At 42.6% G+C, this 25,822-nt stretch overlaps 1 long non-coding RNA gene across 1 annotated transcript in view; it reads left to right on the top strand.

Annotated features, from left to right (window-relative positions):
• The first annotated feature begins 7,160 nt into the window (after positions 1 to 7,160).
• LOC133382235 (uncharacterized) overlaps positions 7,161 to 25,822 on the top strand; it is a 123,086-nt gene continuing 104,424 nt past the window's right edge. Inside the window, exon 1 of the long non-coding RNA XR_009761862.1 lies at positions 7,161 to 7,245. This is a non-coding gene — a long non-coding RNA (uncharacterized LOC133382235). The remainder of the gene's footprint in view (positions 7,246 to 25,822) is intronic.

Genomic DNA, 25,822 nt, shown 5'->3' with positions numbered 1-25,822 from the left:
TACAAGGATCCCTCCATCCCCTGGAGATATATCCTCGGCACAAGAGGATAGCTGCTCATCCCCCAAGGAATGGGTCCCTTCTAAGGGATCATTTCCCTCTTACTCAGCTGGATGCTCTCCTTCCCCATCGTTCTCCATGATAGCAGGAGAGCTATCATCGTTGGAGTGGGACACAGCTATAACGTCCCTGAAGGCCTCCTCCACACACCTCTCTGCCTCTCTCAGCTTTTCCAGGTCCGCCACCTTGGCCTCAAGGAAATGAAGTCGTTCCCGGAGAGCCAGGAGCTCATTGCACCGAGAGCACACCCACGACTTCTGTCCAACAGGCAGATAGTCGTACATGCTGCAGGCGGTGCAAAACACTGGAAAGCCCCCACACCCCTGCTGGCTTCTTACCTGCATAGTTTTGGTTAAGGTTTATTACGTCAATGGGTTGGAGACTGCGGTTTAGTTGAGGTCAGGGAACAGACGGGCAGAGTGGGGGGTCCTGGCCTCCTCGCCCTGCTGCCGAACTCGCTCTGCTGCTTAACTCGCCTTGACGCTTTGTCAGCTGGGGCTCCCTCTAGCTCGTGGAGCAGTTTACATGACTAGCGCAGAACTTTTCTCCACATGCACCTGTGGTATGAACTCCCATGAATTACAAGCAGTTATCACCCTAACCATGATCCAGTCTAATTAGGTTAATGAGAAATGCTGCCTCTCCCTTGGGGCCAGGTATGTTTTCCTGGGGGGATGATCCAGGATGCAGCCTTGGTCCTTTATTTTCAGCCGGCCCCTTGCCAGCCCCCTCCTGGAGTCCCTCTGTCTGTCTCTACAACCACAACCAATCAAGCCACCACAATCCCCAAATGCTGAGCGTATGGCCAGAGAATCCAGCAAGGTCAGGAGTCACTACAGCTCATCAGCAGTCAGTATGAATCTCCAGGCATGCTAATTGGCTCCATCATCTATTGCTGCGGGGAAGAGACAGACACAAGGAGGGAGAGAGTCAACAGGAGTTGAGAGGGAAGTTTACTGAGAAGAGGAGGGCCAGCCAAGCCTGATTTAAGAGGGGGTTTGCATCAGAATCTTACTAAAACCAAGGGCTTTCAAACAGTCCCATACTGACCCATAGCAGCCAACAAAACGAAGTCAGCCACGGGGGGGGGGGGAGAGAATGGGGCTAAGAGTAGGGTTACCAGGTTCATGGCCTGAGACTAATCCTGTATCTTTAGGAGAAGAGAAAGTTAGCCAAGCACAGGTGTTCTTGCAACCCTGTGATGGGAAAAATCACAAGGTGGAATTCTCCCTTCCCCCTGCACAACTTTTAAAGATACAGAAGGCCTCTTGGAGGCCAGGCCTGGCAATCAAGAGGTCTTCTGTATCTTTAAAAGTTGCACAGGGGGAAGGGAGAATTCCACCTTGTGGTTTTTCCCATTACAATGTTACAAAAACACCTGCACTTGGCTGACTTTCTCTTCTCGTAAAGATACAGGATCAGTCTCAGGCCCTGAACCTGGCAACCCTAGCTAAGAATGAGGCAAAGCCGCATTTTCTCACAGAGAAGGGGGACGAAGGAAGGAAGACTGCTTGTAAAATACAAGGTGCATTGGTTGTAAAGCATTTTTTTCTCCCTCAGTGTGGCTTTTTGCAGATTGTCTGGGAGAAAGTGGAGGGTGTGGGGAGAGAGAGTGGGAGTTCTGCGCGAGACAGAACTCCTTCTCACAGCTGATCTACAAAAAGCAGATTTCTTCCCCTTGTAAAATACAAGCAGTCTCCTTCTTCTTAGCCCTTTGCTCTTTCTGTCTTCCTCCACCCTCTGCGAGGCTCTCCCCCCCACTTTCTCACAGACAATCTGCAAAAAGCACAATTGAGAGGAAAAGAATGGCTTTAGAAGCAATTCCCCTTGTATTTTACAGGCAGCCTTCCTTCTCCCTTTCTACAGCCTTCCTTTGCCCCCTTCTTTATGGGGAAATGCCATCTCACCTCTTCTTCTTCTTCGTCTGGTGTTTAATGGTGAATCAAGGCCAGGAAAAGGCCCTATTATTGCCACCTGCTGACTAACTGTGAAAACACAAGTCATTCACAGCTGCTCATAAAGCTTGGTAACTTTAACAAACTGCCACATGGCCTCCAGTACCATGCCCCAATGACTCTTGTCTTGGTCAACCTCATATACACATTTCTAATCCTCAAACCTCTAATCTTTCGGAGGAGAGGCTCTCTATCTGCCACATATCTAATACAGTCCAAAATAACATGGTCCACTGTTTCCGCCACCCCACGTAAGTCATAATCCCCAGAATCCACATGCTTAACACTGTACAAACCACTTCTGAGGGCACAATGTCCCGTTAGTATTCTAAACATGCCCACTTGTCTTTGTCGTCCTTTCAAATGAAACACTTTAAAATTGTCCAGTGTTGGACAAAAGGAAAATACCCGTCGACCCGTAACTTCCATTTCCCATCGTCTCTGCCACTCCCTCACCATCAGCTGTTTAACCCTACTTTTAACTTCTGAAGTGGACAGAGGTAGCATAAAATCAATGTTCCTCTGTCCCAACGCCTTCTTTGCCACTTGATCAGCTATCTCATTCCCAACAACACCCACGTGAGCTGGGATCCAACAAAACTGAACTAAGATACCCATGTATACCAACTCAGTATTCAACCCCCAAATTTCATTCACAATATTACTCCTACATCCCATACCACCATTCTGAACTGCCAACAAACCCGACAAAGAATCCAAAAACATCACCACTCTATCAGATCTCACATCCCATGCCCATTCCAAAGCCAACAATATAGCTACCAATTCAGCGTTCTTTCTCCACAACTCAAATCAATCCGAGGAGGAATCCACATCCATCCATCAGACCAACGTACAGCACCTCACCTCACTCTCCACCCACTCTTCTTAGCCCTCTTTCTCTCTCCCAGCGCACCCTCCATGTTGGCTGCAGTGAGTCTATGCAAGGAGAAAGAAACACTTGCAAGCAACACCCCGTGTATTTTACAGGCATCATGTGCAAGAGATAAATCCTTCTCTCAAAGGAATTGAGAGAGAGAGAGAGAGAGAGAGTGAGTGAGTGAGTGAGTGAGTGAGTGAGTGAGTGAGTGAGGTGGCAACACCTGCCATCTCCAAAGATAGAAAATTATATTCTTGTAAGTTTGTTGGTGTTCTTCTTACTTTGCTTCGTTCCTGTGTTACTACAGAGAATCTAAACTAGAAAAGTTTATTTCCCTCATTATTCATCCTAGAAATCTGTGTCAAATTTATTTTTATTAATTTCTAAGCCTTTTTATCAGAGGCACATGTTACCAAATTCTTGCAAGCTACACAGAAGTGGATTGGACTGTGAAAGACCAACCCAAATGGTGTTTGCATTTTGACCAATTTGTAGGGCAGTCCAATATCTCAAAGAGAAGGTCAGGTCTCCTGCTCCCCTGCTGCATTCACTAAAGCTGCCCAATTTCCCTGCTTTTTAAAGTTTGATAGAAATAGCTGTGGGATATTGGTATGTTCTTAAACCACAAGGTTTTTTGCCTATTAGTGAATTTCCCTGCTTTTTATTCCGGGAGGTAAGAATGGGATCCTGTGCAAGTTTGCTGAGAATGAATTGATCATTTGCATGCTTATTGAGTTCAATGGGATTTACTCCCCTGCAATCATGCTTAGGATAGGTGAAACTGACCACACAGGATGGGGAGGGGGGGAGGGGGAGGAGGAGGGAGAGGAGGAAATGCAGAGGGGAGGACTGGGATGGGAGCAGGCAGGAGGGGGAGGGGTGGAGAAGGACAGGTTTGATCATTTGCATGTTTATTGAATTCAGTGTGATTTACTCCCGTGCAATCATGCTTAGGATAGCTAAAACTGACCATGGGGGGAGGGAAGGAGGGCTGGAGAGGACAGGGGAGGAGGAAGAAGGAAGAGGGGAGGGGAGGAGGAAGGGAGAGGAGAGGGGAAGGAGGGGAAAAGCAGGTCTGGTCATTTGCATGCTTATTGAGTTCAATGGGATTTACTCCTATGCAATCTTGGTTAGGATAGGAAAAACTGGCCATAGGGGAGGAGGAGTGGGAGTGGGAAGGGGAAGGAGTGTATTGGAGGGGGGCAATGGAAGGGGGAGGGGAGGGCAGGTTTGATCATTTGCACGCTTATAGTGTTCAGTGGTATTTACTTCCATGCAATCATCCTTAAGACAGGTAAAACTGACCATGGGGAGGAGGAAGAAGAGGGGGAAGGGGAAGGGGAAGGAGGGGATTGTAAGGGGATTGTAAGGGGATGGGGAAGGGGATGGGGAAGGGGATGGGGAGGGAGGGGCAAAGGAAGGGGGAGGGAAGGGGCAAGAGGGAGGGGATAGGAGGGAGGAGAAGGAAGGGAGGGTTTGATCATTTGCATATTTTTTGAGTTCAGTGGGATTTATTTCTATGCAATCATGTTTGAAAATGAAAATGGACTGCCTTCAAGTCGATCCCCACCTATGGTGACCCTTTGAATAGGGTTTTCATAGTAAACTGTATTCAGAGGTGGTTTCACCATTGCCTTCCTCTGAGGCTGAGAGGCAGTGACTGGCCCAAAATCACCCAGTCAGCTTCAAACCCTGGCCTCCCAGGTCCTAGTCCAACACTGCCTTGGGGGAGGGGCAGGGAGGGGAGGGAAGGAGATTGGGTGGGTGGCAGTGGGCAGAAGGGAAGCCCCTTTCCTTTCCAAAAGGAAAACATTGGGAACAGTAGCATTCTTTTTCAGGCTTTCCCCACCTTTTTGTTCTACAGCAGGCACATGTAGCCTCCCACCCAAATTTAAACCAAAGCTTTCCCTGGCCGCATCCACACCAGGCCTTTATTTCACTTTGGACAGTCATGGCTTCTCTCAAAGAATCCTGGGAAGTGTAGTTAGTGAAGGGTGCTGAGAGTTGCTAGGAGACGCCCTGTTCTCCTCACAGACCTTCAATTAGAGTGGCTGACTGTTAAACCAGTCTGGCCACTGGAGCTCTCTCAGGGGAATAGGAGTCTCCTCTCAGCACCTTTCACAAACTACACTTCCCAGCATTCTCTGAGGGAAGCCATGACTCTCTCAAGTGAAATCAAAGTCTGGTGTGGGTGTGGCCCCCTGATTAGGCAAGCCCAGCAGCTGTGAGTCTGGCTTTTAGCATTCTGACAGTTGGTTCTTACTGAGCATGCCCCGCCTTATTATAGGCTGCCAGCCAAAATTTATTAAATTAATTAAAAATCACCCAGGAATTTTTTTTAACTTTTAAACTGCAGAAGATGAAGGTCAGAGTATGGGGCAAGGTCAGTAATAGGACTAGAGGTACTCTGTGAACATGGCTGATTTTTAATGAATTTTAACAAATTATGAGAACACAGAGAAAAAAGTCCAAAAGGGCTCTGGGGTTTCTCTCTCTCTTTTTAGACTTTGAACTTTCTATTCTCTCTGACTGTTTTGTGTATCACCATGAAAATTGACAGGGTTGTTAAGCAAGCGCTTCTGAGTTCAGAACTATAAGTTTTGTAAGGTTTTGTTTTGAAATGAGCTTATGGGAAGCATGGGGATGGCATGAGGAGTATTTTCAATTTAACATTGCGGAATGTGAAAAACCCATGCTGGCTATAGTATACAGCCATTCTCATGGCTGTATAATAAGGCTGCAAAACAAAGAGAAGAGTGTTGTATAAAGTATCAAATGGTGGCAGCAAAAAGTACCTCTGAGTTACAGTAGCGAGTGAAGGAAGCCAACCCATAGCTGCAGCGTTTAGGAAAAGTATATAAGGTAGCACAGGGAGGTGAGGATTGCCTGGAAGCCTGGTGTTCATAGCAAGGGCTGGAAAAACAGTATTGTTATACAGTATATAAAAGTGTATTTGGGGAGAAAAAAATAACATGCCTCTCATCTATTACTGATAAGGTGGTGGTGGGTGAGGGGAGGCATGAAAGTGACCCCTTAGGGAGAGGACAAGGGGTCCATTGTGCCCAAGGGCCCCCAAAACCTGGAACGTGCCCTGCCTATTAGCGAAGACTTCAATGTGTTTTCCTTAAGAGAGCAGGCTTCCAGGGGGATATTCCAACTGGGAAAATGGCATGGGTGAAAGTATTAGCCGCAAGTTCCATGATCCAGACCCAAACATTTCAAGTGGTGGGAGATCCAGTCATGAGCCTCTGTTGTCTTGTCTAGTTTTGGCCTGAGAGGAATCATCTCACAAATGTCAAGATTTATACTGAGCTTTGACACAACTCTAATTAGAGAACATTCCTAATATTTTACTGAATATCCTTGTTACCTTTTGACACTTGCGTGCCATTGCCTATTAATTCTAGAAAAGAGTCAGAAAGCAATTGCAAAATCAGACTTCTCCAACTGGCACTGAGGGCTCATCCAGACAACTGCAAAATGTGTGACACACCTGCTATGTGTGTTTATTATTTTTTGGTCATCCAAATGACATCTCACACTGTTACGCATTTTCGCGGGTTAAATCCGCTCCTTGCAATACCAGCGATTTGCTGTTTAAAATCGGGAATCATCCGCTGTGCCTTCAGGAGGTAGGATGCAATACCGTGGACTTTACAGCTGATGGGTGGTTCTTGGGTGGTTCCCCTTGCCCCTTCTCCTCATTCCAGCCAATCATGTATCTGCACTTTTGTGCATGTGTGAGAATAAGCTCGGGAAAATTGAACCAATCATCACAATGGTGGGGTGTTGGGGGGGTGTCTGCAACTACTGCACAGATGCATTTTATTTTTTGCCAGCCTGCAAACTGGGCAGCTGCTCTGGGTGAGATCTGCAATGCACATCAAGCGAGAAAGGGGCTGCTGATCGGTTTCACGCCTGCCTCCGGAAAGCTTTGTCAATTTCATTCTACTGGCTGAGTTTTTTGTTTCAAATCATTTCAGGCTGGAAGGAAAGGGAGAAGGAGGGGTCTGTGACATGTTTCTTGCTTTTTTGGAGAAATAAGTGCAATTGCCAGCGTGTGTATCTCCTTAGAGACTAGTGAACCATAGAGAATGAAATTGACAAAGCTTTCCCGAGGCAGGCGTGAAACCGACCAGCAGCCCCTTTCTTGTTTGTATTTGTGATATTATGCTTAAACGAATGTATGCTTAAACAGTCAGAGCAAAGAGTTCACACCTGGTGGTGGAAAGGGCTAAGGTCAGAAGCAGAGCCTGTAAGAACTGAAGGGAAGGCTCTAGCTGGCTGGAATAAGCAAGGAGACTGTGAAACAGCAGCAGAAGCAAAGACTGAGAACAACAAATGTTGCCAAGGTGAGAACTGGAAAGTGGCCTGCAAGTATTTATAAGTAGCTCACCATCAGCAGCAACAAAGAACAGCATAGGGTGGCCAGGGCGGACATGGGGCATTGCAAAGGAACAGAGTACGTTTGCAGGTTGCAGGATGGTATTTATAGAACAGCAAGTAAAGTTTCTTTCTAAAAGCCATGAAATGCCTCCAATCATTAGATAGTTTATTAATACATTGGGAAACAATTTAAATGTTGAAGAGAGAGGACATACCATAAGACTATTCTGGGCTTCTTGCTCAGTATGTCTGTCTGTTTATTTCTTCGTATTTGTTACGTGTTTTTAAAAAAGTAGCTAACAATACAAAGAGAGAGTGTAAAATATCTCATTAAAACAACATTAAGTTAACATTTCTCTTTGTTGTTCCAAAGAGATCCATTTACAGCAGCTGCTGTCTTTTTTCGTGTAAGTCTTTGCATGTTTAATAGCTGTAGGCCCCTCCCCATCCATTTAGCATGTGGGCAGACTGTCATCTCTGCTAAGACAGTACAGTGAAACTGCAATGCTAGGAGACTGATCCAATTCTTACATTGCCCAAATGCAAATTGATACTATGGGATAGTTCATCAGAGAAAAATGTACAAGGAGAAAAGGAGAAATGAAGATGTTGTGTGTGGAAGAAATGTGGGCATGCTGCAGGGCTAAGAAACAGGAGGTAGGTTCCTCGCTTTTACACATTTTAAAATATATGAAGTCTTGAGTTCAACTGGATTAGATCAAAGGCTTCTCGAACAGTGCATCCTGGTTTGCACAGAGACTAATCAGATGCCTCTGGAAAGCCCACAAACAGGGTATGAGAGCAACAGTCCACTCTGCTGTTGCTTTTTTGTCCAGTAACTAGTATTTGGAGGTACACTGCCTTTGAACCTGGAGGCTCCATTTAATTCTTATGGGTAACAGCCATTGGCAGATCCATCCTTCATATGTTTGGTTAACCCCTTTTAAAACTTGCCACAGTAACCAGTGGCAGCAAGTTGTGTATGTTAATTAGGTGACATGTAAAATTTTTGCCTGTCGTAATCTAGGGATGTCACAGAATTCTGAGGAAAATGGAAATGGAAGCAGAAATGGCTGATGACATGACATGATGCTGATGAAATTTCGTTATTCATCCCATGTCTAGAACAGAAATCAATCCAGCAAATATGATTGGTATTTTCTGCTGTTGTTGCTTTTAGTTTGCAAACGATATGTAATTGATTACTTATTTTTCCCCATTTGTACTGCATTGTTTCCTTTGCATTGAAATGAATGGGGTGGAGTAACAATGACAACACAATTTACGTAATTAATTACATTAGTTACATAAGTTACATAATTTCACCTCAGGGGATAGTGGGATGCGTAGCAGTTTTTGCCTGAAGATGAACTGCAGAGGAACAGGAACAATGCCATGTGCAATGAATGCAGGGCAGAATGGAGTTCAATGCCTTTTGACATCCCTTCCTATATCTATTGCTAATAAATTTCTGTGGGTGCCTCTGAGTTCTGGTATTATGAGATATGAAAAATTTTCTCTGTGTATTCCCGCCTTCCTCAAACCCTAGATGTTTTTGCTTTTATCAGTCCCAGCCAGCATGAAGGGAACGAGGCTGGGAAAGGGTGCTCTACACTCGCCACATAATTTGTAATTTTATAAACCTCTACCCATGTCCTCGGATGTATTTTAGTCCTTCCTTGCAAGAGTTTTCCAGTCTCTCAATCATTTTAGTTATCCTTTTCTGTGCCTTTTTCATCTTTACAATGTCCTTTTAGAGAGAAGATGATCAGAACTATACACAGTATTCCAAATGCAGCTGCACCATAGATTTATATAAGGCCAGGAGTGGCTGGCATGGAGGAGCACTGTCATGCCCTGGCCTCCCAGCAGTGGAGTCACTGCTGCTTACCAGGAGGGAGAGGGGCAAGGTGGTGGGGAGGTTTGCACTGTAAAGGAACACTGGTGGGAGCGCCGGACTAGCATGGTTGGTACATCCACACAGTGTTGACCTCCTGGTTGCCTCACCCCTCCTCTCCCTCCTAGTAAGTGGCATTGACTGCTGCTGTGAGATCAGGCACGCAACACCACCCCTCCATGCTAGCTGCTTCTGTGAGCAGTTTTATTTCAGTCCCTGTCCTAATCATCCCCTTGTTTTTTTTTGTTAGCATGTGTTTTTAAATTGTTTTTTTAAAAAGTGTTTTTAAATTTATATATTTGTATATTTGTTTTTAATGTTTTTAATAGTTGTAAACTGCCCAGAGAGCTTTGGCTATGGGGTGGTATACAAATGTAATAATAATAATAATAATAATAATAATAATAATAATAATGCCTTTTGAATGTTACTTACCATGGAGTTGATATTTTCACTGAGCTGATTACCATGACACAAAGATATTTTAGTCACAACAGCAAGTTCAGATCCCACCAGTGTATATGTGAAATATATATTGCCCCAACGTGCATCCCTTTAATTCTGCTTATACTGCATCTCATTTGCCATCATGCTGCCCCTTCACTCAGTTTCCAGTAGTCTTTTTTGGAACTCCTGGAACTGAGCTAATGGCACAATAATGGAATTCCAAGTACAGGTTCAAAAGCCTTGAATTTGGTCTTGGAATATTTTGGGTATGATTCATTCCAGTGCCCGTGTGAGCGTAGGGAGGAATTGTCTATAGAACCCAATGATACCCTTCTCTGCTCCTCTTCACTGCAATCATGATATCAAGTGCCTGGAACAGAACCCTGAGTTGGAGAGGGAAGGGTGCAAGGGGAAACAAGAAGTGCGTCAACTTTCTGGGCAATGGCCAGCACACTGCAGGGCACATAGATCAAACGGAGTTCAGCTGGCTCATGTGCCAGTCCCTACACATATGCAGGAGGTACTGTACCCTCTATGGTCAGTTGCCTCCAGACTGTCAGTATTTTGCTGGAGGGATTCAAGCACTTACCAGACATTGAGTTTTGCACAATTAAAGTGAATTAAAGAGCTCTGTCTCCCAAGAACAACTTCTTCCCCCTTTTTAAAAAGGACGTTTTACAGTGAGGAATGTGATGGGGAAATGCACTGAAAAGTGTGGATGAATTAAAGATTAATGGGAAAATGTAAAAAAATGCTGCACAAGCAAATCATGATGAATGCTCATTGTCATATAACCTTCAGACAAACAAATTGGCATGAATGCTCAATAAAAAATGGATATCATATAACTTCTGCATAAGCTTTCTGCAAGGAAGTCAGGATGAATGCTTTATAAAACAGGTCATCTGGAGAAGCCTTGTGTGATTTCTTGGGAACTTTGACTGAAAGAGTGAATCTTTTGCCTGTGCCCCTTTGATCAGAGCTATTGTCAGAAGTTCTTGTGAAAGTTGGGTTTGTTTCTGGCTTGTAATTTCTTCTGGCACTTAAGCCCAGGCAGCATGAACAAAATCAAAAGTTTGGGTTTTCCCTCTTACTGTCATTGAGAGAATGTGAGAATGATTCACCTTAGCCATCATATTAGCATCAACGGCAATTTAATTATAAAGGGGTTTTGAGAAGTGAAATCAATAAAAAGCCATGATATTTTAAATAGAAGAATGACAGCTGTTTGTAGATTTAAAGCTAGCAAGAGGTTACTTAATGGCAACGAGATCAGGGAAACAAAAGAAAGCCCTGGGACATAATAGAGGTGATTTGCGATAGAGCTCATAGCTGAAATAAAAAGTTCTTTTATTCCATTTATTTCGGCACATATCCCCTGATTCTGAAAACATTAGCAGTTTGTTGCCAGCACAGGACTTGAAGGGCACACTGAATTTTTCTTCTCTATATGTGAAAATGAGATTTTATTTATTTATTTATTATTATTGGATTTATATCCCTCCCTTCCCCCAGGCAGGACCCCAGGGTGGCATGATTTGCATTACAAAATTCATTTTCCTTGGCTGTTCTTGAAAGGCTGTCATGCAGAAGAGGGCCAGGATCTCTTCTTGATCATCCCAGAGTTCAAGACACAGAATAATGGGCTCAAGTTACAGGAAGCCAGATTTCAGCTGAACGTCAGGAAGAAACTATCTGTTACAGCAGTATGACAATGGAACCAATGACCTAGGGATGTGGTAGGCTCTTCAGCACTGGAGGCATTCAAGGGGCAGCTGGGTAGCCACCTGCTGGGTATGTTTTAAGTTGTATTCCTGCATTGAGCAGGGGGTTGGACTCGATGGCCATAAAGGCCCCTTCCAACTCTATGATCCGATGACTCTTTGTATTGTTATTGGTTAAACTTCCTCCCAGACTCAGTGATACCCAGCACCACTTCTTGGTTGCTTAGGCTGGGATTCTGGCTTAGTCAAAGGCAGCACTGGTATCCCTCCCAGCTGCCTGTGCCCTTCAAGCACCAAATGAGAAGATGCTCAGGACACACCTGTATTGTTGTGGGAGTGAATTCTATAGATGGAAGTGTGGGAGGATGATGAAGGGGATGAGAGAAGAAGGAGGAAGGAAATGTAGGAGTGAAAGGAATGGAAAAAGGAAGGTGAATTCTTTTTTCCCAATCCAAAACACTCCTTCATGTTGCTTATGAAAGCAATCCTTTAAAAATCTGTAGGATGAACAGGCTTACCAAATCAACCCAGTGCATGCCCCTACCAAATGATGAATAAAGCACCACACACCCCTTCTTCGTGCCAGGCCAGTGCCAGTGTGTGGAGAGTTCCTAAGTGGGGCTCAACACAGCCTTGCTCCTTCCTCCAGTCTCGACATTGGCGCATGTCCACCTGGACATTATGAGGAATGGGGAGGTCTGTGTGCACTTTCCATATCCCCATCCAGCTCTCCATCTGTGAGGTGTTCAAATGACTTAATGCTCCAAAGTAACTGAAGATATGGAGAGAGGCAGAATTGGCTGAAAATACCTGATGCACAAACCAACTTCCCATTCCCCATAATGTATCAAAGTGCTCCTTCTGCATGTGCCGTATCTGCATTAAGGGGTGGGGGTGGGGGAAAATAAACAGTACTGTGTTGAGCCTCACTGAGGGATTATTTCACACGCAGGCATGTGTCTTTGCACAGGATCTTGCACAGAAATGCAGATACGAAACCCATGTACATGTCTTTTTAAAAAACATACCAATGTCTACATCACAGTCTTTGCTTCTCAGATGTGTGTCTTTTCCTAAAGACAATTTTTCTTCCTTTCACGGCCTTATACTTTTTTCACTTCTACAGCTCATCACTATTTGTCCTCCCTTTACTGATTAGCATACACATTATGGAATGAAAATAGCTCTGATTTAGAAAAAATATTTTGTGATTGAAGGTTGCAATGCGGCAGCTTCCTTTCAAACGAAACTCTGCCGTTACAAGAAAAGTAAAGTCTTTGTTGGAATAGGAGCTGAAAGAAACCACTATTATGCTTGTAAGCGACAGGTCTTCACTACAGGCCAGTGCAGTTTGTTGCTATAGAAATATCTATTAACAGAACTGCCTAACAGCCATGGAAAATTCATGGGCTTGTACAATGGTAGCCTCAGAGGTTGGTTCTTTTTCATTCATCTCTTTTTACTGGTTCCTTCCATCTGTCTTTCTCTTCTTTTTCATTGTTACTGTCTTATGCGCATGTCCTTGCCATGTAATAGGAAAGGTGCTGTAGAATTTTATCCTTATGTTTCTCTTTACGCATTTTACAAACTCCATTCTGATTGACTAAAACACAGCATATGAATGATAGGCTGTCACAGAGTAGCTCATCCCTCTTAATTTTAATAATGATCCTCTACTGTTATTGTGAATTCATGTGAAGTGGCTAAGATCAGTAGCTGACTGGTGAGATTTTCACTTCTAAGGTGCAGAGCATGAGACGATAAGCTCTTCTCCATGAAAGAGTCAAGTGGTCTACATCAAAGGGAGATATTTTCTGGTTGTTTACCTTATTTTCCCAGTTCTCATACTGCTGTACTGATAAGGCACCTGCAGCCCAGTGCAGTCTGTCATGCTAAGCACTGAGCTTGCAACTTATAGCCTAGTGCTGTGAGAATCGCATGAAAGCTAATTTAGCTCCTGAAGGAAGGCATTCTACTTTGCTTTGGTTAGCAATATAGGCCTTATATAATGGCTTCTAATAAGCATGGGTTCAAGCCCCTAAACTAGGCATACTATAGGGAACATTAGATACCTCACTTAAATGGCTACACAACCAGTCAGAGCATATTTGGCATTAGCCAATTATATGTATTCTGGCCCAGATAGGATCTCCAGGCATGAAAGGAGTAAGTGTGGTGCATTAACCTAAATCTCATCAAAATATAGTTATCTTGTGGATTTATGGCACTACAGTTGCCAGGCCCAGCCCAGCCCAACTGTTCAACCTCCTAGATGACAAAGATAGACATACCCAATAATCAAAACATTTATTTCTAGGACAACACAAACGTTTAAAATCCTGTCTCAGATTGTTATGACAATTGCTGTCCGTGATTGTCCTGACATCTGTTTTGTATGCTGGAACTCTTCAGGAACAAACCAGCCTTCTATTGGACTTTATGCAAGCCAAGTTATGGTGGCTTAGTGTCACACCATTCATTATGTTTTGGTCCTGCAGTTTAGGATAGTCTGGGAGCTGTGTCTTACAAGTGATATGTCTTAATAGCACATTGACTGCATCATTTTGAATGAAAACCTGAAAAGGGCAGGTAATTTTAAGTTGATGGCATCATTTCAAACTTCCTTTATAAATGAGGACTATCAAGGATAAAGGGCACTGCTTTTCTTTATTCTTGTTACGGCCCGTTGTTCACCTTCCATAGTCAATGAAGACTCCATCTGGTGTTCGGTTTGTCCCCAAGTATATAAGATGTTAATCAAATTCCTGCATTTCACCCAACCTTCTTCTTCTAAGTCACAGCAAGGAATAACATTATGAGCTGATAATTCATTTCCATATTCTCTGCATCATATTTTACTTGCTGTTTGGTTTATGACCTTTAGAACTACCTTAGATTTTGACTGATGAATGGACGGCTAATAAAGTTAGCAAAATAAGCAATTTCTTCCCAAGGAAGGTCAGCAGAGGTCTTCGCAATCATTGCTCCTATTAATGTATTATATTTCAGTCAGAAGTCTTTAAACAGTGAAGGTTTTCAGGCACAGAAGCCATAGTTTTGATGAATGAGGTTTCCTTGTAATAGCTGAACAGGAAATGGAAATCAAAGCAAGGAGATGTAAAAAAAATCCTTCTTTGTAGTAGAGGAAAGGAAATAACCTATTGTTGATATTGAATATGGAAAATACAGTGAAATCATAATGAGAGATGGATTTCCTCTGGGAGCAGAGGTTCAGTTTGCAAATAAACTGCAAATTGCATTCTAGCCTGCACAGAGTGAATGCTGCAAAGCAATATTTCTTTGAATTTCTTTTTATCAAAGAACCTCACACATCAGTAGGGATATTATTGCAAGTAGCCAATTTAGTAGCATGAGGGGGCAGCTCGTGTATATAGGACTCTTGATCATTACTCAACCCACCCCCATCCCTCTAAACTGATGTGAAATAACTACAGTAAGATTGTACATAGAAGTCCAACTGGGTGATGGCAGGCATCACCTTTTTCCTGGATAGAATAGCTGATGGACGATTCTTGGGGAGCCTCAGGCATCTGTTAACCAGGATTGCTTAACATAGTTTAGTAAAGTTATATTTTTCATCCTCTTTTGCTCCCCTAACCAAGCATCTGTTTCTCCCATGCTTTGAATATTTGATTCAATATTTTATTCTTTATATTGTAGTAGTAGTAGTAGTAGCAGTAAATGAGAATATTTAATTAATATTAGCTTTTGTTATCCTGGATTGTCCGAAACATAGGCTAAAATAATCAAGTATATGATAACATCTAAATGCTCTTAGGAAAGCTTTGAAAACCTAATATTAAAATATGACGCCCATGATTATGAGAACAAATGAGTGCAATACACGAAAGTGAAACTCTGTTTTCTAGAGGACAAATTAGGCATTAATAATAAAATTAAGACTGCCTACAGTACTAGTAAGAGAGCATCCTTGTCTCACTGGACACTATCAAATGCTATAGAACTTAAAAATTATATATCAGCTGTGAGATACTTTAAAGCATTATATTGCAAATAGGATCAAATAGGATGTGTCAGTGGTTTTCAAACTTTTTCTAGGAATCCTGAGTTCTTTGGAAACTTCTCAGAAGTTTTGTGAGTGAGACATGCTTGCCTGTGACTACTCCTCTTCCTCAGCAATATTGTGTAGGACACACTCTTAAGTCATAGCTATCAGTGGTGAATCCCAATACCTTAGGCACTCTAGTACATGCCCAGAATTCTTTGCAATGGTTTCTGTGGGGGACACACACAGGTTCTTTCATTAAAGTTTTTGCAGAAAGTGTTCCCTGAAAGCAGAAAATGTGAAAAACACTGTGACACACTATTACATATCAGCTGTAACTACTGTTAAATGCTAGAGACTAGAGCAGCCTTTCCCAATCTTTGGGTCCTCTGATATTGCAGGACTACAACTCACATCAGCCCAAGTCAATGGTCAGGAATTATGGAAACTCTAGTCCAGCAACATCTGGGGACCCAAAGCTTGCGAAAGGCTGCCCTAGAGAATCTTTGACATCTATATTCTCAAAAAAATAAATGTTCAAAGAGAATTTTTGGGAGCAAATTAGTTTCAGCTCTTGACTGAATCCTGAATGTCCTTTGCTAGTGGAAGACAGAATGTGGTTTATGCTATTTAGGACAGAAAGAAGCCATCGAGTTACAAAAGGCTGGAAAGGGCACAGTCCCTTCACCTTTTAGCAATGGTTTTCAGGGCTATTGGGATATATAATTTCTCTTACATTTGGGATAGGAGATGGAACTTGTGGATTTCATTAAAGGACTCTTTACCTTCCCTCCCATATTTCACACACTGTCACAAATGTGTACATGTCCTCAGAATAACCTATTAATCTGACTGAGAAAGGAACTGAGAAATAGGCATTCTTGTATTTGTTTGAGGAGAGGGGGTTAAATTAATTGAGGAACCAGTGGAAAGAAACATCTTTGGAGTAGGAGTTGACCTTTCCTTCACAATGAAAAGCTGCAATGCTTTTTGTGTGAAATTGGAACTAGGAATCTTTTAAAAGCCTCTATGAAAGCGAACAACAGTCATTATGAAAGGGATACAAAAGCCACAAGAAGGGAACACACTAAAAAGAAAAGGGAATTACAGGTAATCTCTTGTTGTCATCAAGGGGCATTTTTGTCACAAGTGACGTTAAAATCTTTGGTCCTTCCGATTCAGCAAAAATCCCCTCTTGCATCTTAGAATTGTGAGGCAGATTGTCAGTTGCGGCAAAGCTGTTTTTCAGCATTTCAGAGGGTTAAAACAGATTTAACTATGGTTTCATGTGTCAGATGGGGATTCCTTAAGCACTGGGCGAATCCTTGAGTGTTGTAAAACTGGCTCACCCTCTGGCTTGTGGGAAGACAGGCACTGTGAATGTGGAGAGGTTATGGGCACAGCATTCCAGATAATTCTGGAGGATACAGAATAACTTAGAGCCCACTCCAGTTTAATTTGAAAATGCACCCAAAATTTCAAGACATCTGAGATAGTATAAAATCATTTCTCTGACTCTTTGTCTTGAGAACTATTTGGCAAACCTTAGATGCCAGATTCTGTTTTCCAGGTCAAAGGTGTGTTTGCGGAATAATATTCTGTCCCCCCCCCACATTTTATAGATTATTGTCTGTCCTCTAGCATTCCCAAACAGATGATAGTTATTTTGCTTTGATATTTGGTAAAACCTTTGAATAGTCAGATGCTAGGAATGTCATCTAATTTAGTCAGACAAAGGACATTATACTAGACTTCAGTATAGGCTTAAAAATTCTATCTCTGGAAGTTCAGCATCTAGTAACATTCTGATAGTTATATATGATACTTGCAGTATATAATGTGAACATTTCATATATAAGGAGAACAGACTATGTTATTTATTTACTTGAAAAGTATGGCCAGTACTTGTCTCCAAGACATATCCTGTTAATACAGAATAAAACAGCACAAATTCAGGGTGGATATGGCTATCAGTGGCTACTAGCAACAATGGCTATGTTCTACCTCCACTGTCGGAGGTAGTAAGCCTCTGATTACCAATTTCTGGGATCACAGGTGTTGCGCTCAGGTCCTGCTTGTGGGTTTCCCATAGGCATCTGATTGGCCAATGTGAGAACAGGATGTTGGACTAGATGGGCCTTTGGACTCATCCAGCATACTCTTGTTACGTTCTTATGTACTGTCATGCTGTTTGGCTGTGACAAATGTAGAGAGATCTGCCATCCTAGGTTCTTGTGCAGTTTGCTGGATGATGACAGACAATACAATCTTCCTCACGAAAGTGGTGCTGATGTGAGAGGTTTGGGTTCTGGGACCAAGGGCTATGCTTCCTGGAAGATGGACGGCTGGCAAGTGATGGGTTGCACCTCACAAGGACAGAGAAGAATGTGTTTGGCCACAGCATGGATAAATTCATCAGGAGAGCTTTAAACTGAATCCTAAGGGGGAGGTAGACATAAATTTGGTGGTAATGACTAACAAAGGCTTGTGCACAGTAAGAGGAACTAAGGAAACAGCTCTAATGGGGTCCAGTAATAGTCTTCATAAAAATGTAGGAAGGAAGCAAGGCCATAAATCGTATGTTCTTCAATGTCTGTATACTAAAGCCCAGAGTATGGGAAACAAACAGGACAAACTGGAACTCTTAATACAGGAAAGTACGACTTGATAGGTATAACTGAAACTTGGTGGGATGACTCCCATGGCTGGAACACAGTGACTGAAGAATATAACCTGTTCAAAAAGAACAGAAGGAATAGAAAGGGAGGTGGAGTCATGCTCTATGTTAAAAATATATATTCCTGCACAAATACAGGAGGATGAGCTTGATAGCTTCACTCAGAGTATCTGGATTAAAATTAATGGGGCAAGGGATAAAAGGAACATGGTGGTTGGAGTCTACTACCAATCACCCAATCAAGGAGAAGATGAAGATGAAACTTTTGAAAAGCAAATTGCCAATGTTTCGAGGAGGCACGATGTAGTAGTAATGGGGGACTTCAATTACCTCGATATCTGTTGGGAGATCAATTCTGCCAAACATGGCCCCTCCAAAAAATTCCTGACTTGTGTTGGAGATAACTTTCTCCTACAGAAAGTGGAGGAAGCAACTAGAGGAGCAGTTATCCTTGACTTGATTCTAACCAACAGAGATGACTTGGTAGATGAAGTGGCAGTTATGGGAACTCTAGGGGAAAGTGACAGCGCTATGCTAGAGTTTTTGATTTTAAAGGAAGCAAAAGCAGAAGGTAGCCATACAAGTACCCTGGAAAGCCTATTTTAATAAACTCAGAGCAATGGTAAGTAAGGTTCCGTGGCAAGTGACCCTAATGAGAAAAGGAGTCCAAGATGGGTGGGAGTTTCTAAAAGAGGAAATTCTAAAGGCACAATGGCAAACAATTCTGTCAAGGAAAAAAGGGGGAAGACAGCAGAAGAAAGCTTAGAGATGACCTGAAAACAAAAAAAGGACACATACAGGAAGTGGAAGGAAGGCTAGGCCACAAAGGAAGAGTACAGACAGGTAGCATGGATTTGCAGGGGTGGCTTCAGCAAGGTTAGCAAGAGATGCCAAAAGCAACAAAAAAGCTTTCTTCAGGTACTTCCATAGTAAAAGAAAAAAGAAATGGTGGTTCAGCTACTCAATGAGGATGGCAAAATGATAACAGATGACAAAGAAAGGGCAGAAGTCCTCAATTCCTATTTCAATTCCAGAACAGAGTCTATCACCCCCTCGGAAACATGAAGTTGAAGGGGCAGGATTGCAGCTTGAGATTGATAGACAAATGGTCCAGGAATACCTAATCACTTTGAACGAGTTCAAAACTGCAGGCCCTGATGAACTGCATCCTAGAGTATTGAAGGAACTGGTTGAAGAACTCTCAGAACCGCGGTCTATTATCTGTGCAAAATGGTGGAGGATGGGTAAAGTGCCAGATGATTGGAGGATGGCTAATGTTGTCCCTATCTTCAAAAAGGGCAGAAAGGAGGAACCTGGGAACTACCGACCAGTCAACCTGACATCGATCCCTGGGAAAATTATGGAACAGATTATAAAACAGTCAATGTGTAAGCACCTTGAAAACAATGCAGTGATTACTCATATTTGTCACAAGGTGCGCCTGGTGCCAACATTGTTATCTTTTCAGCGCCAGGTCAAGGCTTTCCTCTTCTCTCAGGCATTTTAGCATGTGTTTTAAAATTGTTTTTAAAAAATTTTAAATTGTGTTTTTAAATTGTTTTTGTGTTTTAAAATTTGTATATTTGTTTTTAATGTTTTTAATTGCTATAAGCCGCCCAGAGAGCTTCGGCTATGGGGCAGTATATAAATTAATTAATTAATTACTAGAAGCCAACATGGATTTATCAAGAACAAATCCTGTTAGACTAATCTTATCTCATTTTTTGATTGAGTAACCTCTCTGGTAGACTGTGGGAATGCTGTGGGCATAATATATCTCAACTTCAGCAACACACACATGCAGACGTAGTAGAATAATTCTTTTTATCCATAAGATAGCAATGGTGGTATCTCCACTGGTAAGGGAGGTGGGGAGGGAAGCAGAGGCCACTACTCAGATCTTTGCATGTCAAACCAAGTGCAACCCCCCCACTCAGCCAGCCAGCATAATCTCTCTCATTTAACCACCTCCCAGACCCTGCCCTGCCAACAACTAAGGAACACTCACCCAAGCAAACATTTTCCCCTGAGATGCAAAAAAGTTAAAATACTGCAAATGCAGCACTGTAGCCAGAGAGGGTGGTGGAGGCCACTTTATGTGCCAAGTACAGACACACACAGAGACATGTTGTGATCTTTCACCTCCACAGTTCTTTATCTCCATTCTGCTTCTGCCTCCTTCTCCTCCTTTATCCATGTTCTTGCCCTCTGGCTCCTTTTCCCCTCCACTCCATTTTTAAAAACAATTGTTTTCTCCACTCCACCCTGTCTCACTCTCCACCTCCTCCCTTGTCGCTTCCTACCCACCCACAGACCATGATGATAATGAAAGTTAAAGAGGAAAGCACAAAAGCAGGACTACAGCTGAACATCAAGAAGACTAAAATAATGACAACAAAATATTTATGTAACTTTAAAGTTGACAATGAGTACTTTGAACTTGTCAAGGATTATCAAAACCTCGGCACAGTCATTAACCAAAATGGAGACAAGAGTCAAGAAATCAGAAGGCTAGGACTGGGGAGCGCAGCTGTGAGAGAACTAGAAAAGGTCCTCAAATGCAAAGATGTATCACTGAACACTAAAGTCAGGATCATTCAGACCATGGTATTTCCGATCTCTATGTATGGATAAGAAAGTTAGACAGTGAAAAAAGGAGATAAGAGAAAAATCAACTTATTTGAAATGTGTTGGAGGAGAGCTTTGCAGATATAATGGACTGCGAAACAGACAAATAATTGGGTGTTAGAACAAATTAAACCAGAACTGTCACTAGAAGCTAAAATGATGCAATGAGGTTATCATACTTTGGACACATAATGAGAAGACATGATTCATTAGAAAAGACAATAATGCTGGGGAAAAACAGAAGGGAGTAGAAAAAGAGGAAGGCCAAACAAGAGATGGATTGATTCCATAAAGGAAGCCACAGACCTGAACTTACAAGATCTGAACAGGGTGGTTTATAAGAGATGCTATTGGAGGTCGCTGATTCATAGGGTCGCCATAAGTTGAAATCGACTTGAAGGCATATAACAACTACAATAAGAATATGCTGCTTCTCACTTAGCTGAGCATTCGGAGAAGATTCTGTTCTTTTTGGTGGCAGTGTTTTTAATTACACTTAGCACTCCAGGGCTTACAGTCTTCTTGCAGCCATATTGCTTTTGTCATTTGTAATATTTAGATCTCCAGTGCCAGGGACCATAAAATCAGTGTTAATGTTTCTCTGGGTGCACTTAAAAAGTCCTTCTTTAAATATCTTAGTCAATTTCTGTTTTGTGAAGAAACTCTAGCACCTCAGTAAATCAAATGTATTCTTGATCTTACCCATTTTTTGTGTGTTTATTATTAAACCAACTAGTCTAGCCTGGTCTGCATGGTCAACTAGTCTGTCTCAGTGACATTTGTTTCAAACAAAAAAATCTGCCATTGGCAACAGTACTGAGAGGCTGATAAAATAGATGTGTGTTATAATTAAAATGGCTCATTTCAGATACTTGTCACAGTTTAGTCATGGTGAAAGAAACACCTTCTTTGTGAAATTTCAGCTGTTGAGATAAGCAAAATATGTGTAATTTTCCTTTGCGGCTATATGCTTTTAAGCAAAATAAAACTAGCTTGCATTGAGTTAAAAATGCAGTCTGGGATTTACTCTGGAGATGGTGAGGGTGAACAAAGAGGAAGAGTTCTAGGTGGGCTAGGCCAGCTAATCCTGAAGAATATGGCAGAACTTTGATTTGCAGTTTGGGACAGAGGATGAAGTGGACTGGGCCAAGGATTTTTTTTCAAGGTAGTGAGTGGGAGAAAGATGGCTACAGTCTGCTGTGTAGTTTTAATGAGATGAGAAAGCAGAGGTATTCATGCAGATGTGTCCCAAGATCCTGCATGCAGCAGTATGGATCAACTTGGACTGAGAACTTCCTGAGGTCCCAAGACAAAGGACCATGTGGGCAACTGCAAGGTTTGGAGGTGGAAGTTGTGCTCTTGGGACGGTTTACTGATTTGAGTTTGTCCTGATCATTTTAATGCTTTTGATTTGTGCTGTTTGCATGTTAGTAATAATGGGAAATGATTTTTTAAAGGAATTATTCTGCTAGCTTTATGCAGTAAGATTTGATGTTTAAGATTTGCTATAGCATGCCTGTTAGATTTTGTGGGTATGCAACTGTTTAGGAGAGCAAAGGAAAATGTGTATGTTTTTGAGGCCTGCTGGGCTACAGTGTCACAAGGCAGGACAAAGGAGCTCTGGTACTCAGATGGTAATCTGGTTTAAACATGGCAGAGACCCATCGTCTTGGGTATGTGAAGTGTGGGGGACTGCATAAGGAGTTTGGATGAGGAACTGTGACTGGGACCTCCAAGAAAGAAGATGAAGGCCTGAAGAGATTGTAAAATGGACAGAAAACTTGCTTTAAAGGAAAGGACTGTTTTTGTACTTGTGTTGTGTGACATGTAACTATGCTATGGCTATACTTTTGATGATATATGTTTCAATGTCTTATTAATGTGCTTCTCTATTAACCTGTTACTTCTCTACAGGAAAGATGTTATTCCATTGTTTGTTTGCAGGTCCGGGCCAGGCCTTTTTCAGGGAAGGGGGTAGTGTTATAGGATTGTGGGGGGTGGGTTTGGATGATATCTGTGACACCCTTTCTAGCTTACAGTTGTGTGCCTGTAAGAGATATCAGAGCTTGGAAGATTACTTTTAAAAAGTAGTAACTACCGTTACAATTACAATTGCTCTGAAAGTAACGGATTACTTTACTTTTTCTCAAAAGTAATCACTACAGTTACATTTCAGTTGCTTTTTTAAAAAAATGCCTACAAGGTGCTGGCCTTGGCTGCTGCACATCTAAGTAGCCCAACACAATATTAAAAATAAACACACTCATACAAACGTAGTAGAATAATTCTTTTTATCCATAAGATAGCAATGGTGGTATCTCCACTGGTAAGGGAGGTGGGGAGGGAGGCAGAGACCACTACTCAGATCTTTGCATGTCAAATCAAGTGCAACCCCCCCACTCAGCCAGCAAACATAATATCTGTCACTTAACCACCTCCCAGACCCTGCCCTGCCAACAACTAAGGAACACTCACCCAAGCAAACATTTTCCCCTGAGATGCAAAAAAGTTAAAATACTGCAAATGCAGCACAGTAGCCAGAGAGGGTGGTGGAGGCCACTTTATGTGCCAAGTGCAAACACACACAGAGACATGTTGTGATCTTTCACCTCCACAGTTCTGTATCTCCATTCTGCTTCTGCCTCCTTCTCCTTTATCCATGTTCTTGCCCTCTGGCTCCTTTTTCCCTCCACTCCATTTTTAAAAACAATTGTTTCCTTCACTCCACCCCGTCTCACTCTCCACCTCCTCCCTTGTCGCTTCCTACCCACCCACAGACCATGACGATAATGAAAGTTAAAGAGGAAAGCACAAAAGCAGGACTACAGCTGAACGTCAAGAAGACTAAAATAATGACAACAAAAGATTTATGTAACTTTAAAGTTGACAAGGACTTTGAACTTGTCAAGGATTATCAAAACCTTGGCACAGTCATTAACCAAAATGGAGACAAGAGTCAAGAAATTAGAAGAAGGCTAGGACTGGGAAGCGCAGCTATGAGAGTACTAGAAAAGGTCCTCAAATGCAAAGATGCATCACTGAACACTAAAGTTAGGGTCATTCAGACCATGGTATTCCCGATCTCTACGTATGGATGTGAAAGTTGGACAGTGAAAAAAGCAGATAAGAGAAAAATCAACTCATTTGAAGTGTGGTGTTGGAGGAGAACTTTGTGCATACCATGGAATGTGAAAAAGACAAATAATTGGGTGTCAGAAGAAATTAAACCAAAACTGTCACTAGAAGCTAAAATGATGAAACTGAGGTTATTATACTTTGGACACATCATGAGAAGACATTATTCAATAGAAAACACAATAATGCTGGGAAAAACAGAAGGGAGTAGAAAAAGAGGAAGGCCAAACAAGAGATGGATTGATTCCAAAGGAAGCCACAGACCTGAACCTACAAGATCTGAACTGGGTGGTTCATGAAAGATATTGGAGGTCGCTGATTCATAGGGTCGCCATAAGTCATAATCAACTTGGAGGCACATAACAACCACAACCAGAGTTTGGATGGAACAGAAATAATTCATTACTGACTCCACCAAAACTTTTCAGAGTGGACCAAGTGGTTCCCTTCATCCCTGCACTTATTGCTTCTGTCTCCTTTAACTCTGATCACCCATGTTTCTAATTATTTTCCCCTGGCATTGACTCCCTCATTCTCTTTGTGACTCACAGCTACATGTGATTGCTCACCATTGCAACATGGTTCTCTTAATTTTTTTCCTGTGTTCTGGAAATGGGACTGCTTAACCTTCCTCTCCTGTTTCAGTTGATTGAAACAGTTCTCCAAAAGCACTTTGGACCGCATAGGACTATTTATCTCACATTAGGTCCCCAAAGCCCGACGAAGGATGCCCTAAGGCCATAAGAGCATCACCTGGTAGCAGCCATTTTCATTCTTGTCTCTGTAGGCATGAGAGATGTGATCTTTGTAAAGCTTAAGTTACAACTGATATTCTCATTATTCAAATCCCTCAAAACATTCAGTGCCCATTCTCATTCCCTTTTGGGGAATCTCTGACCATCAGCAGAATTTGTACTTAACAGTGTTAACCAAAAGTTTATGCCAAGAGTGAAGTAATTATATTTACTATTTGTTTAATAAATGACAGTTTGTACATTTCAGACTTTCTTAAAAATATAGAAATGCTAATGGAGTAGAAAACCTTATAGAGAATTGATTTCATTTAGTGAGACTGAAGCAGGAGCATTGGCGGCCCAGAAGTCCTGAGCCTCAAGTCTTTTGCACTGGACCCTGAATCTCCTGCCCCTTCTCCTTATTTTAAACTTTAGAGAGAGAGAGAGATGTAAAAACTGTGTTTTCAGGGTTGCTGGGCATGCTACAAAGCACAGTGCTGATGAGTCTCAAGACACTCACTATCTTAATTTGCTAAATGTAGGCACCTAAATTACCATATGCAAATGCTATGCATGTGCCCAAATCTTATCTAGCAGCACCCCTGGACTGAATGGCCCAACACTAAAGTCCCTCTTGGTGTTCAACACTACAAAAATAAAATCAGAACAGGCACAAGAGGGGAGAGGCAGCGACAGGCACAAGAGGGGAGAGGCGGCGACAGGCAGGAGGGGGGAGTCGGCGACAGGCAGGAGGGGGGAGTCGGCGACAGGCAGGAGGGGGGAGTCGGCGACAGGCAGGAGGGGGGAGTCGGCGACAGGCATGAGGGGGGAGGCAGACACAGGCATGAGGGGAGAGGTGGCAAGCGCAAGGGGAGAGGAGGTGGCAGGCAGGAAGGGGGCTGCAGGATGAGCAGTGGGGGCACACACACACACACACCATCGTCACTCACCTCAGCTCTTCATCTCCATTCTGCTTCTGCCTTCTCCTTCATCCTTGCCCTCCGGCGCGGTCTGGCTCTCCACTTCCTCCCTCGTGCCTCCTAACACAGAGCACGAGGGAAGAGCAACACTGTGCAGAAGCCCAGTGTGAGGCACATGTCTTTTGTCCACCAGTTACAGGAGCAGAGTTCCCCTGTTTGCCCCCCAAGTAACATCCAAATGTAACGCTGGAAACGTTACAGTTACAGCTGAAAAGTAATGAAATTACCACTCATTCTGTTACAACCAGTAACTAAGTTACCCACTCGTTACGCAAAAAAGTAATAAATTACAAG

The sequence above is a fragment of the Rhineura floridana genome, chromosome 3 (genome assembly GCF_030035675.1).
Source record: "Rhineura floridana isolate rRhiFlo1 chromosome 3, rRhiFlo1.hap2, whole genome shotgun sequence".
NCBI lineage: Eukaryota > Metazoa > Chordata > Lepidosauria > Squamata > Rhineuridae > Rhineura > Rhineura floridana.
This window is presented reverse-complemented; position numbering and strand designations above follow the sequence as displayed.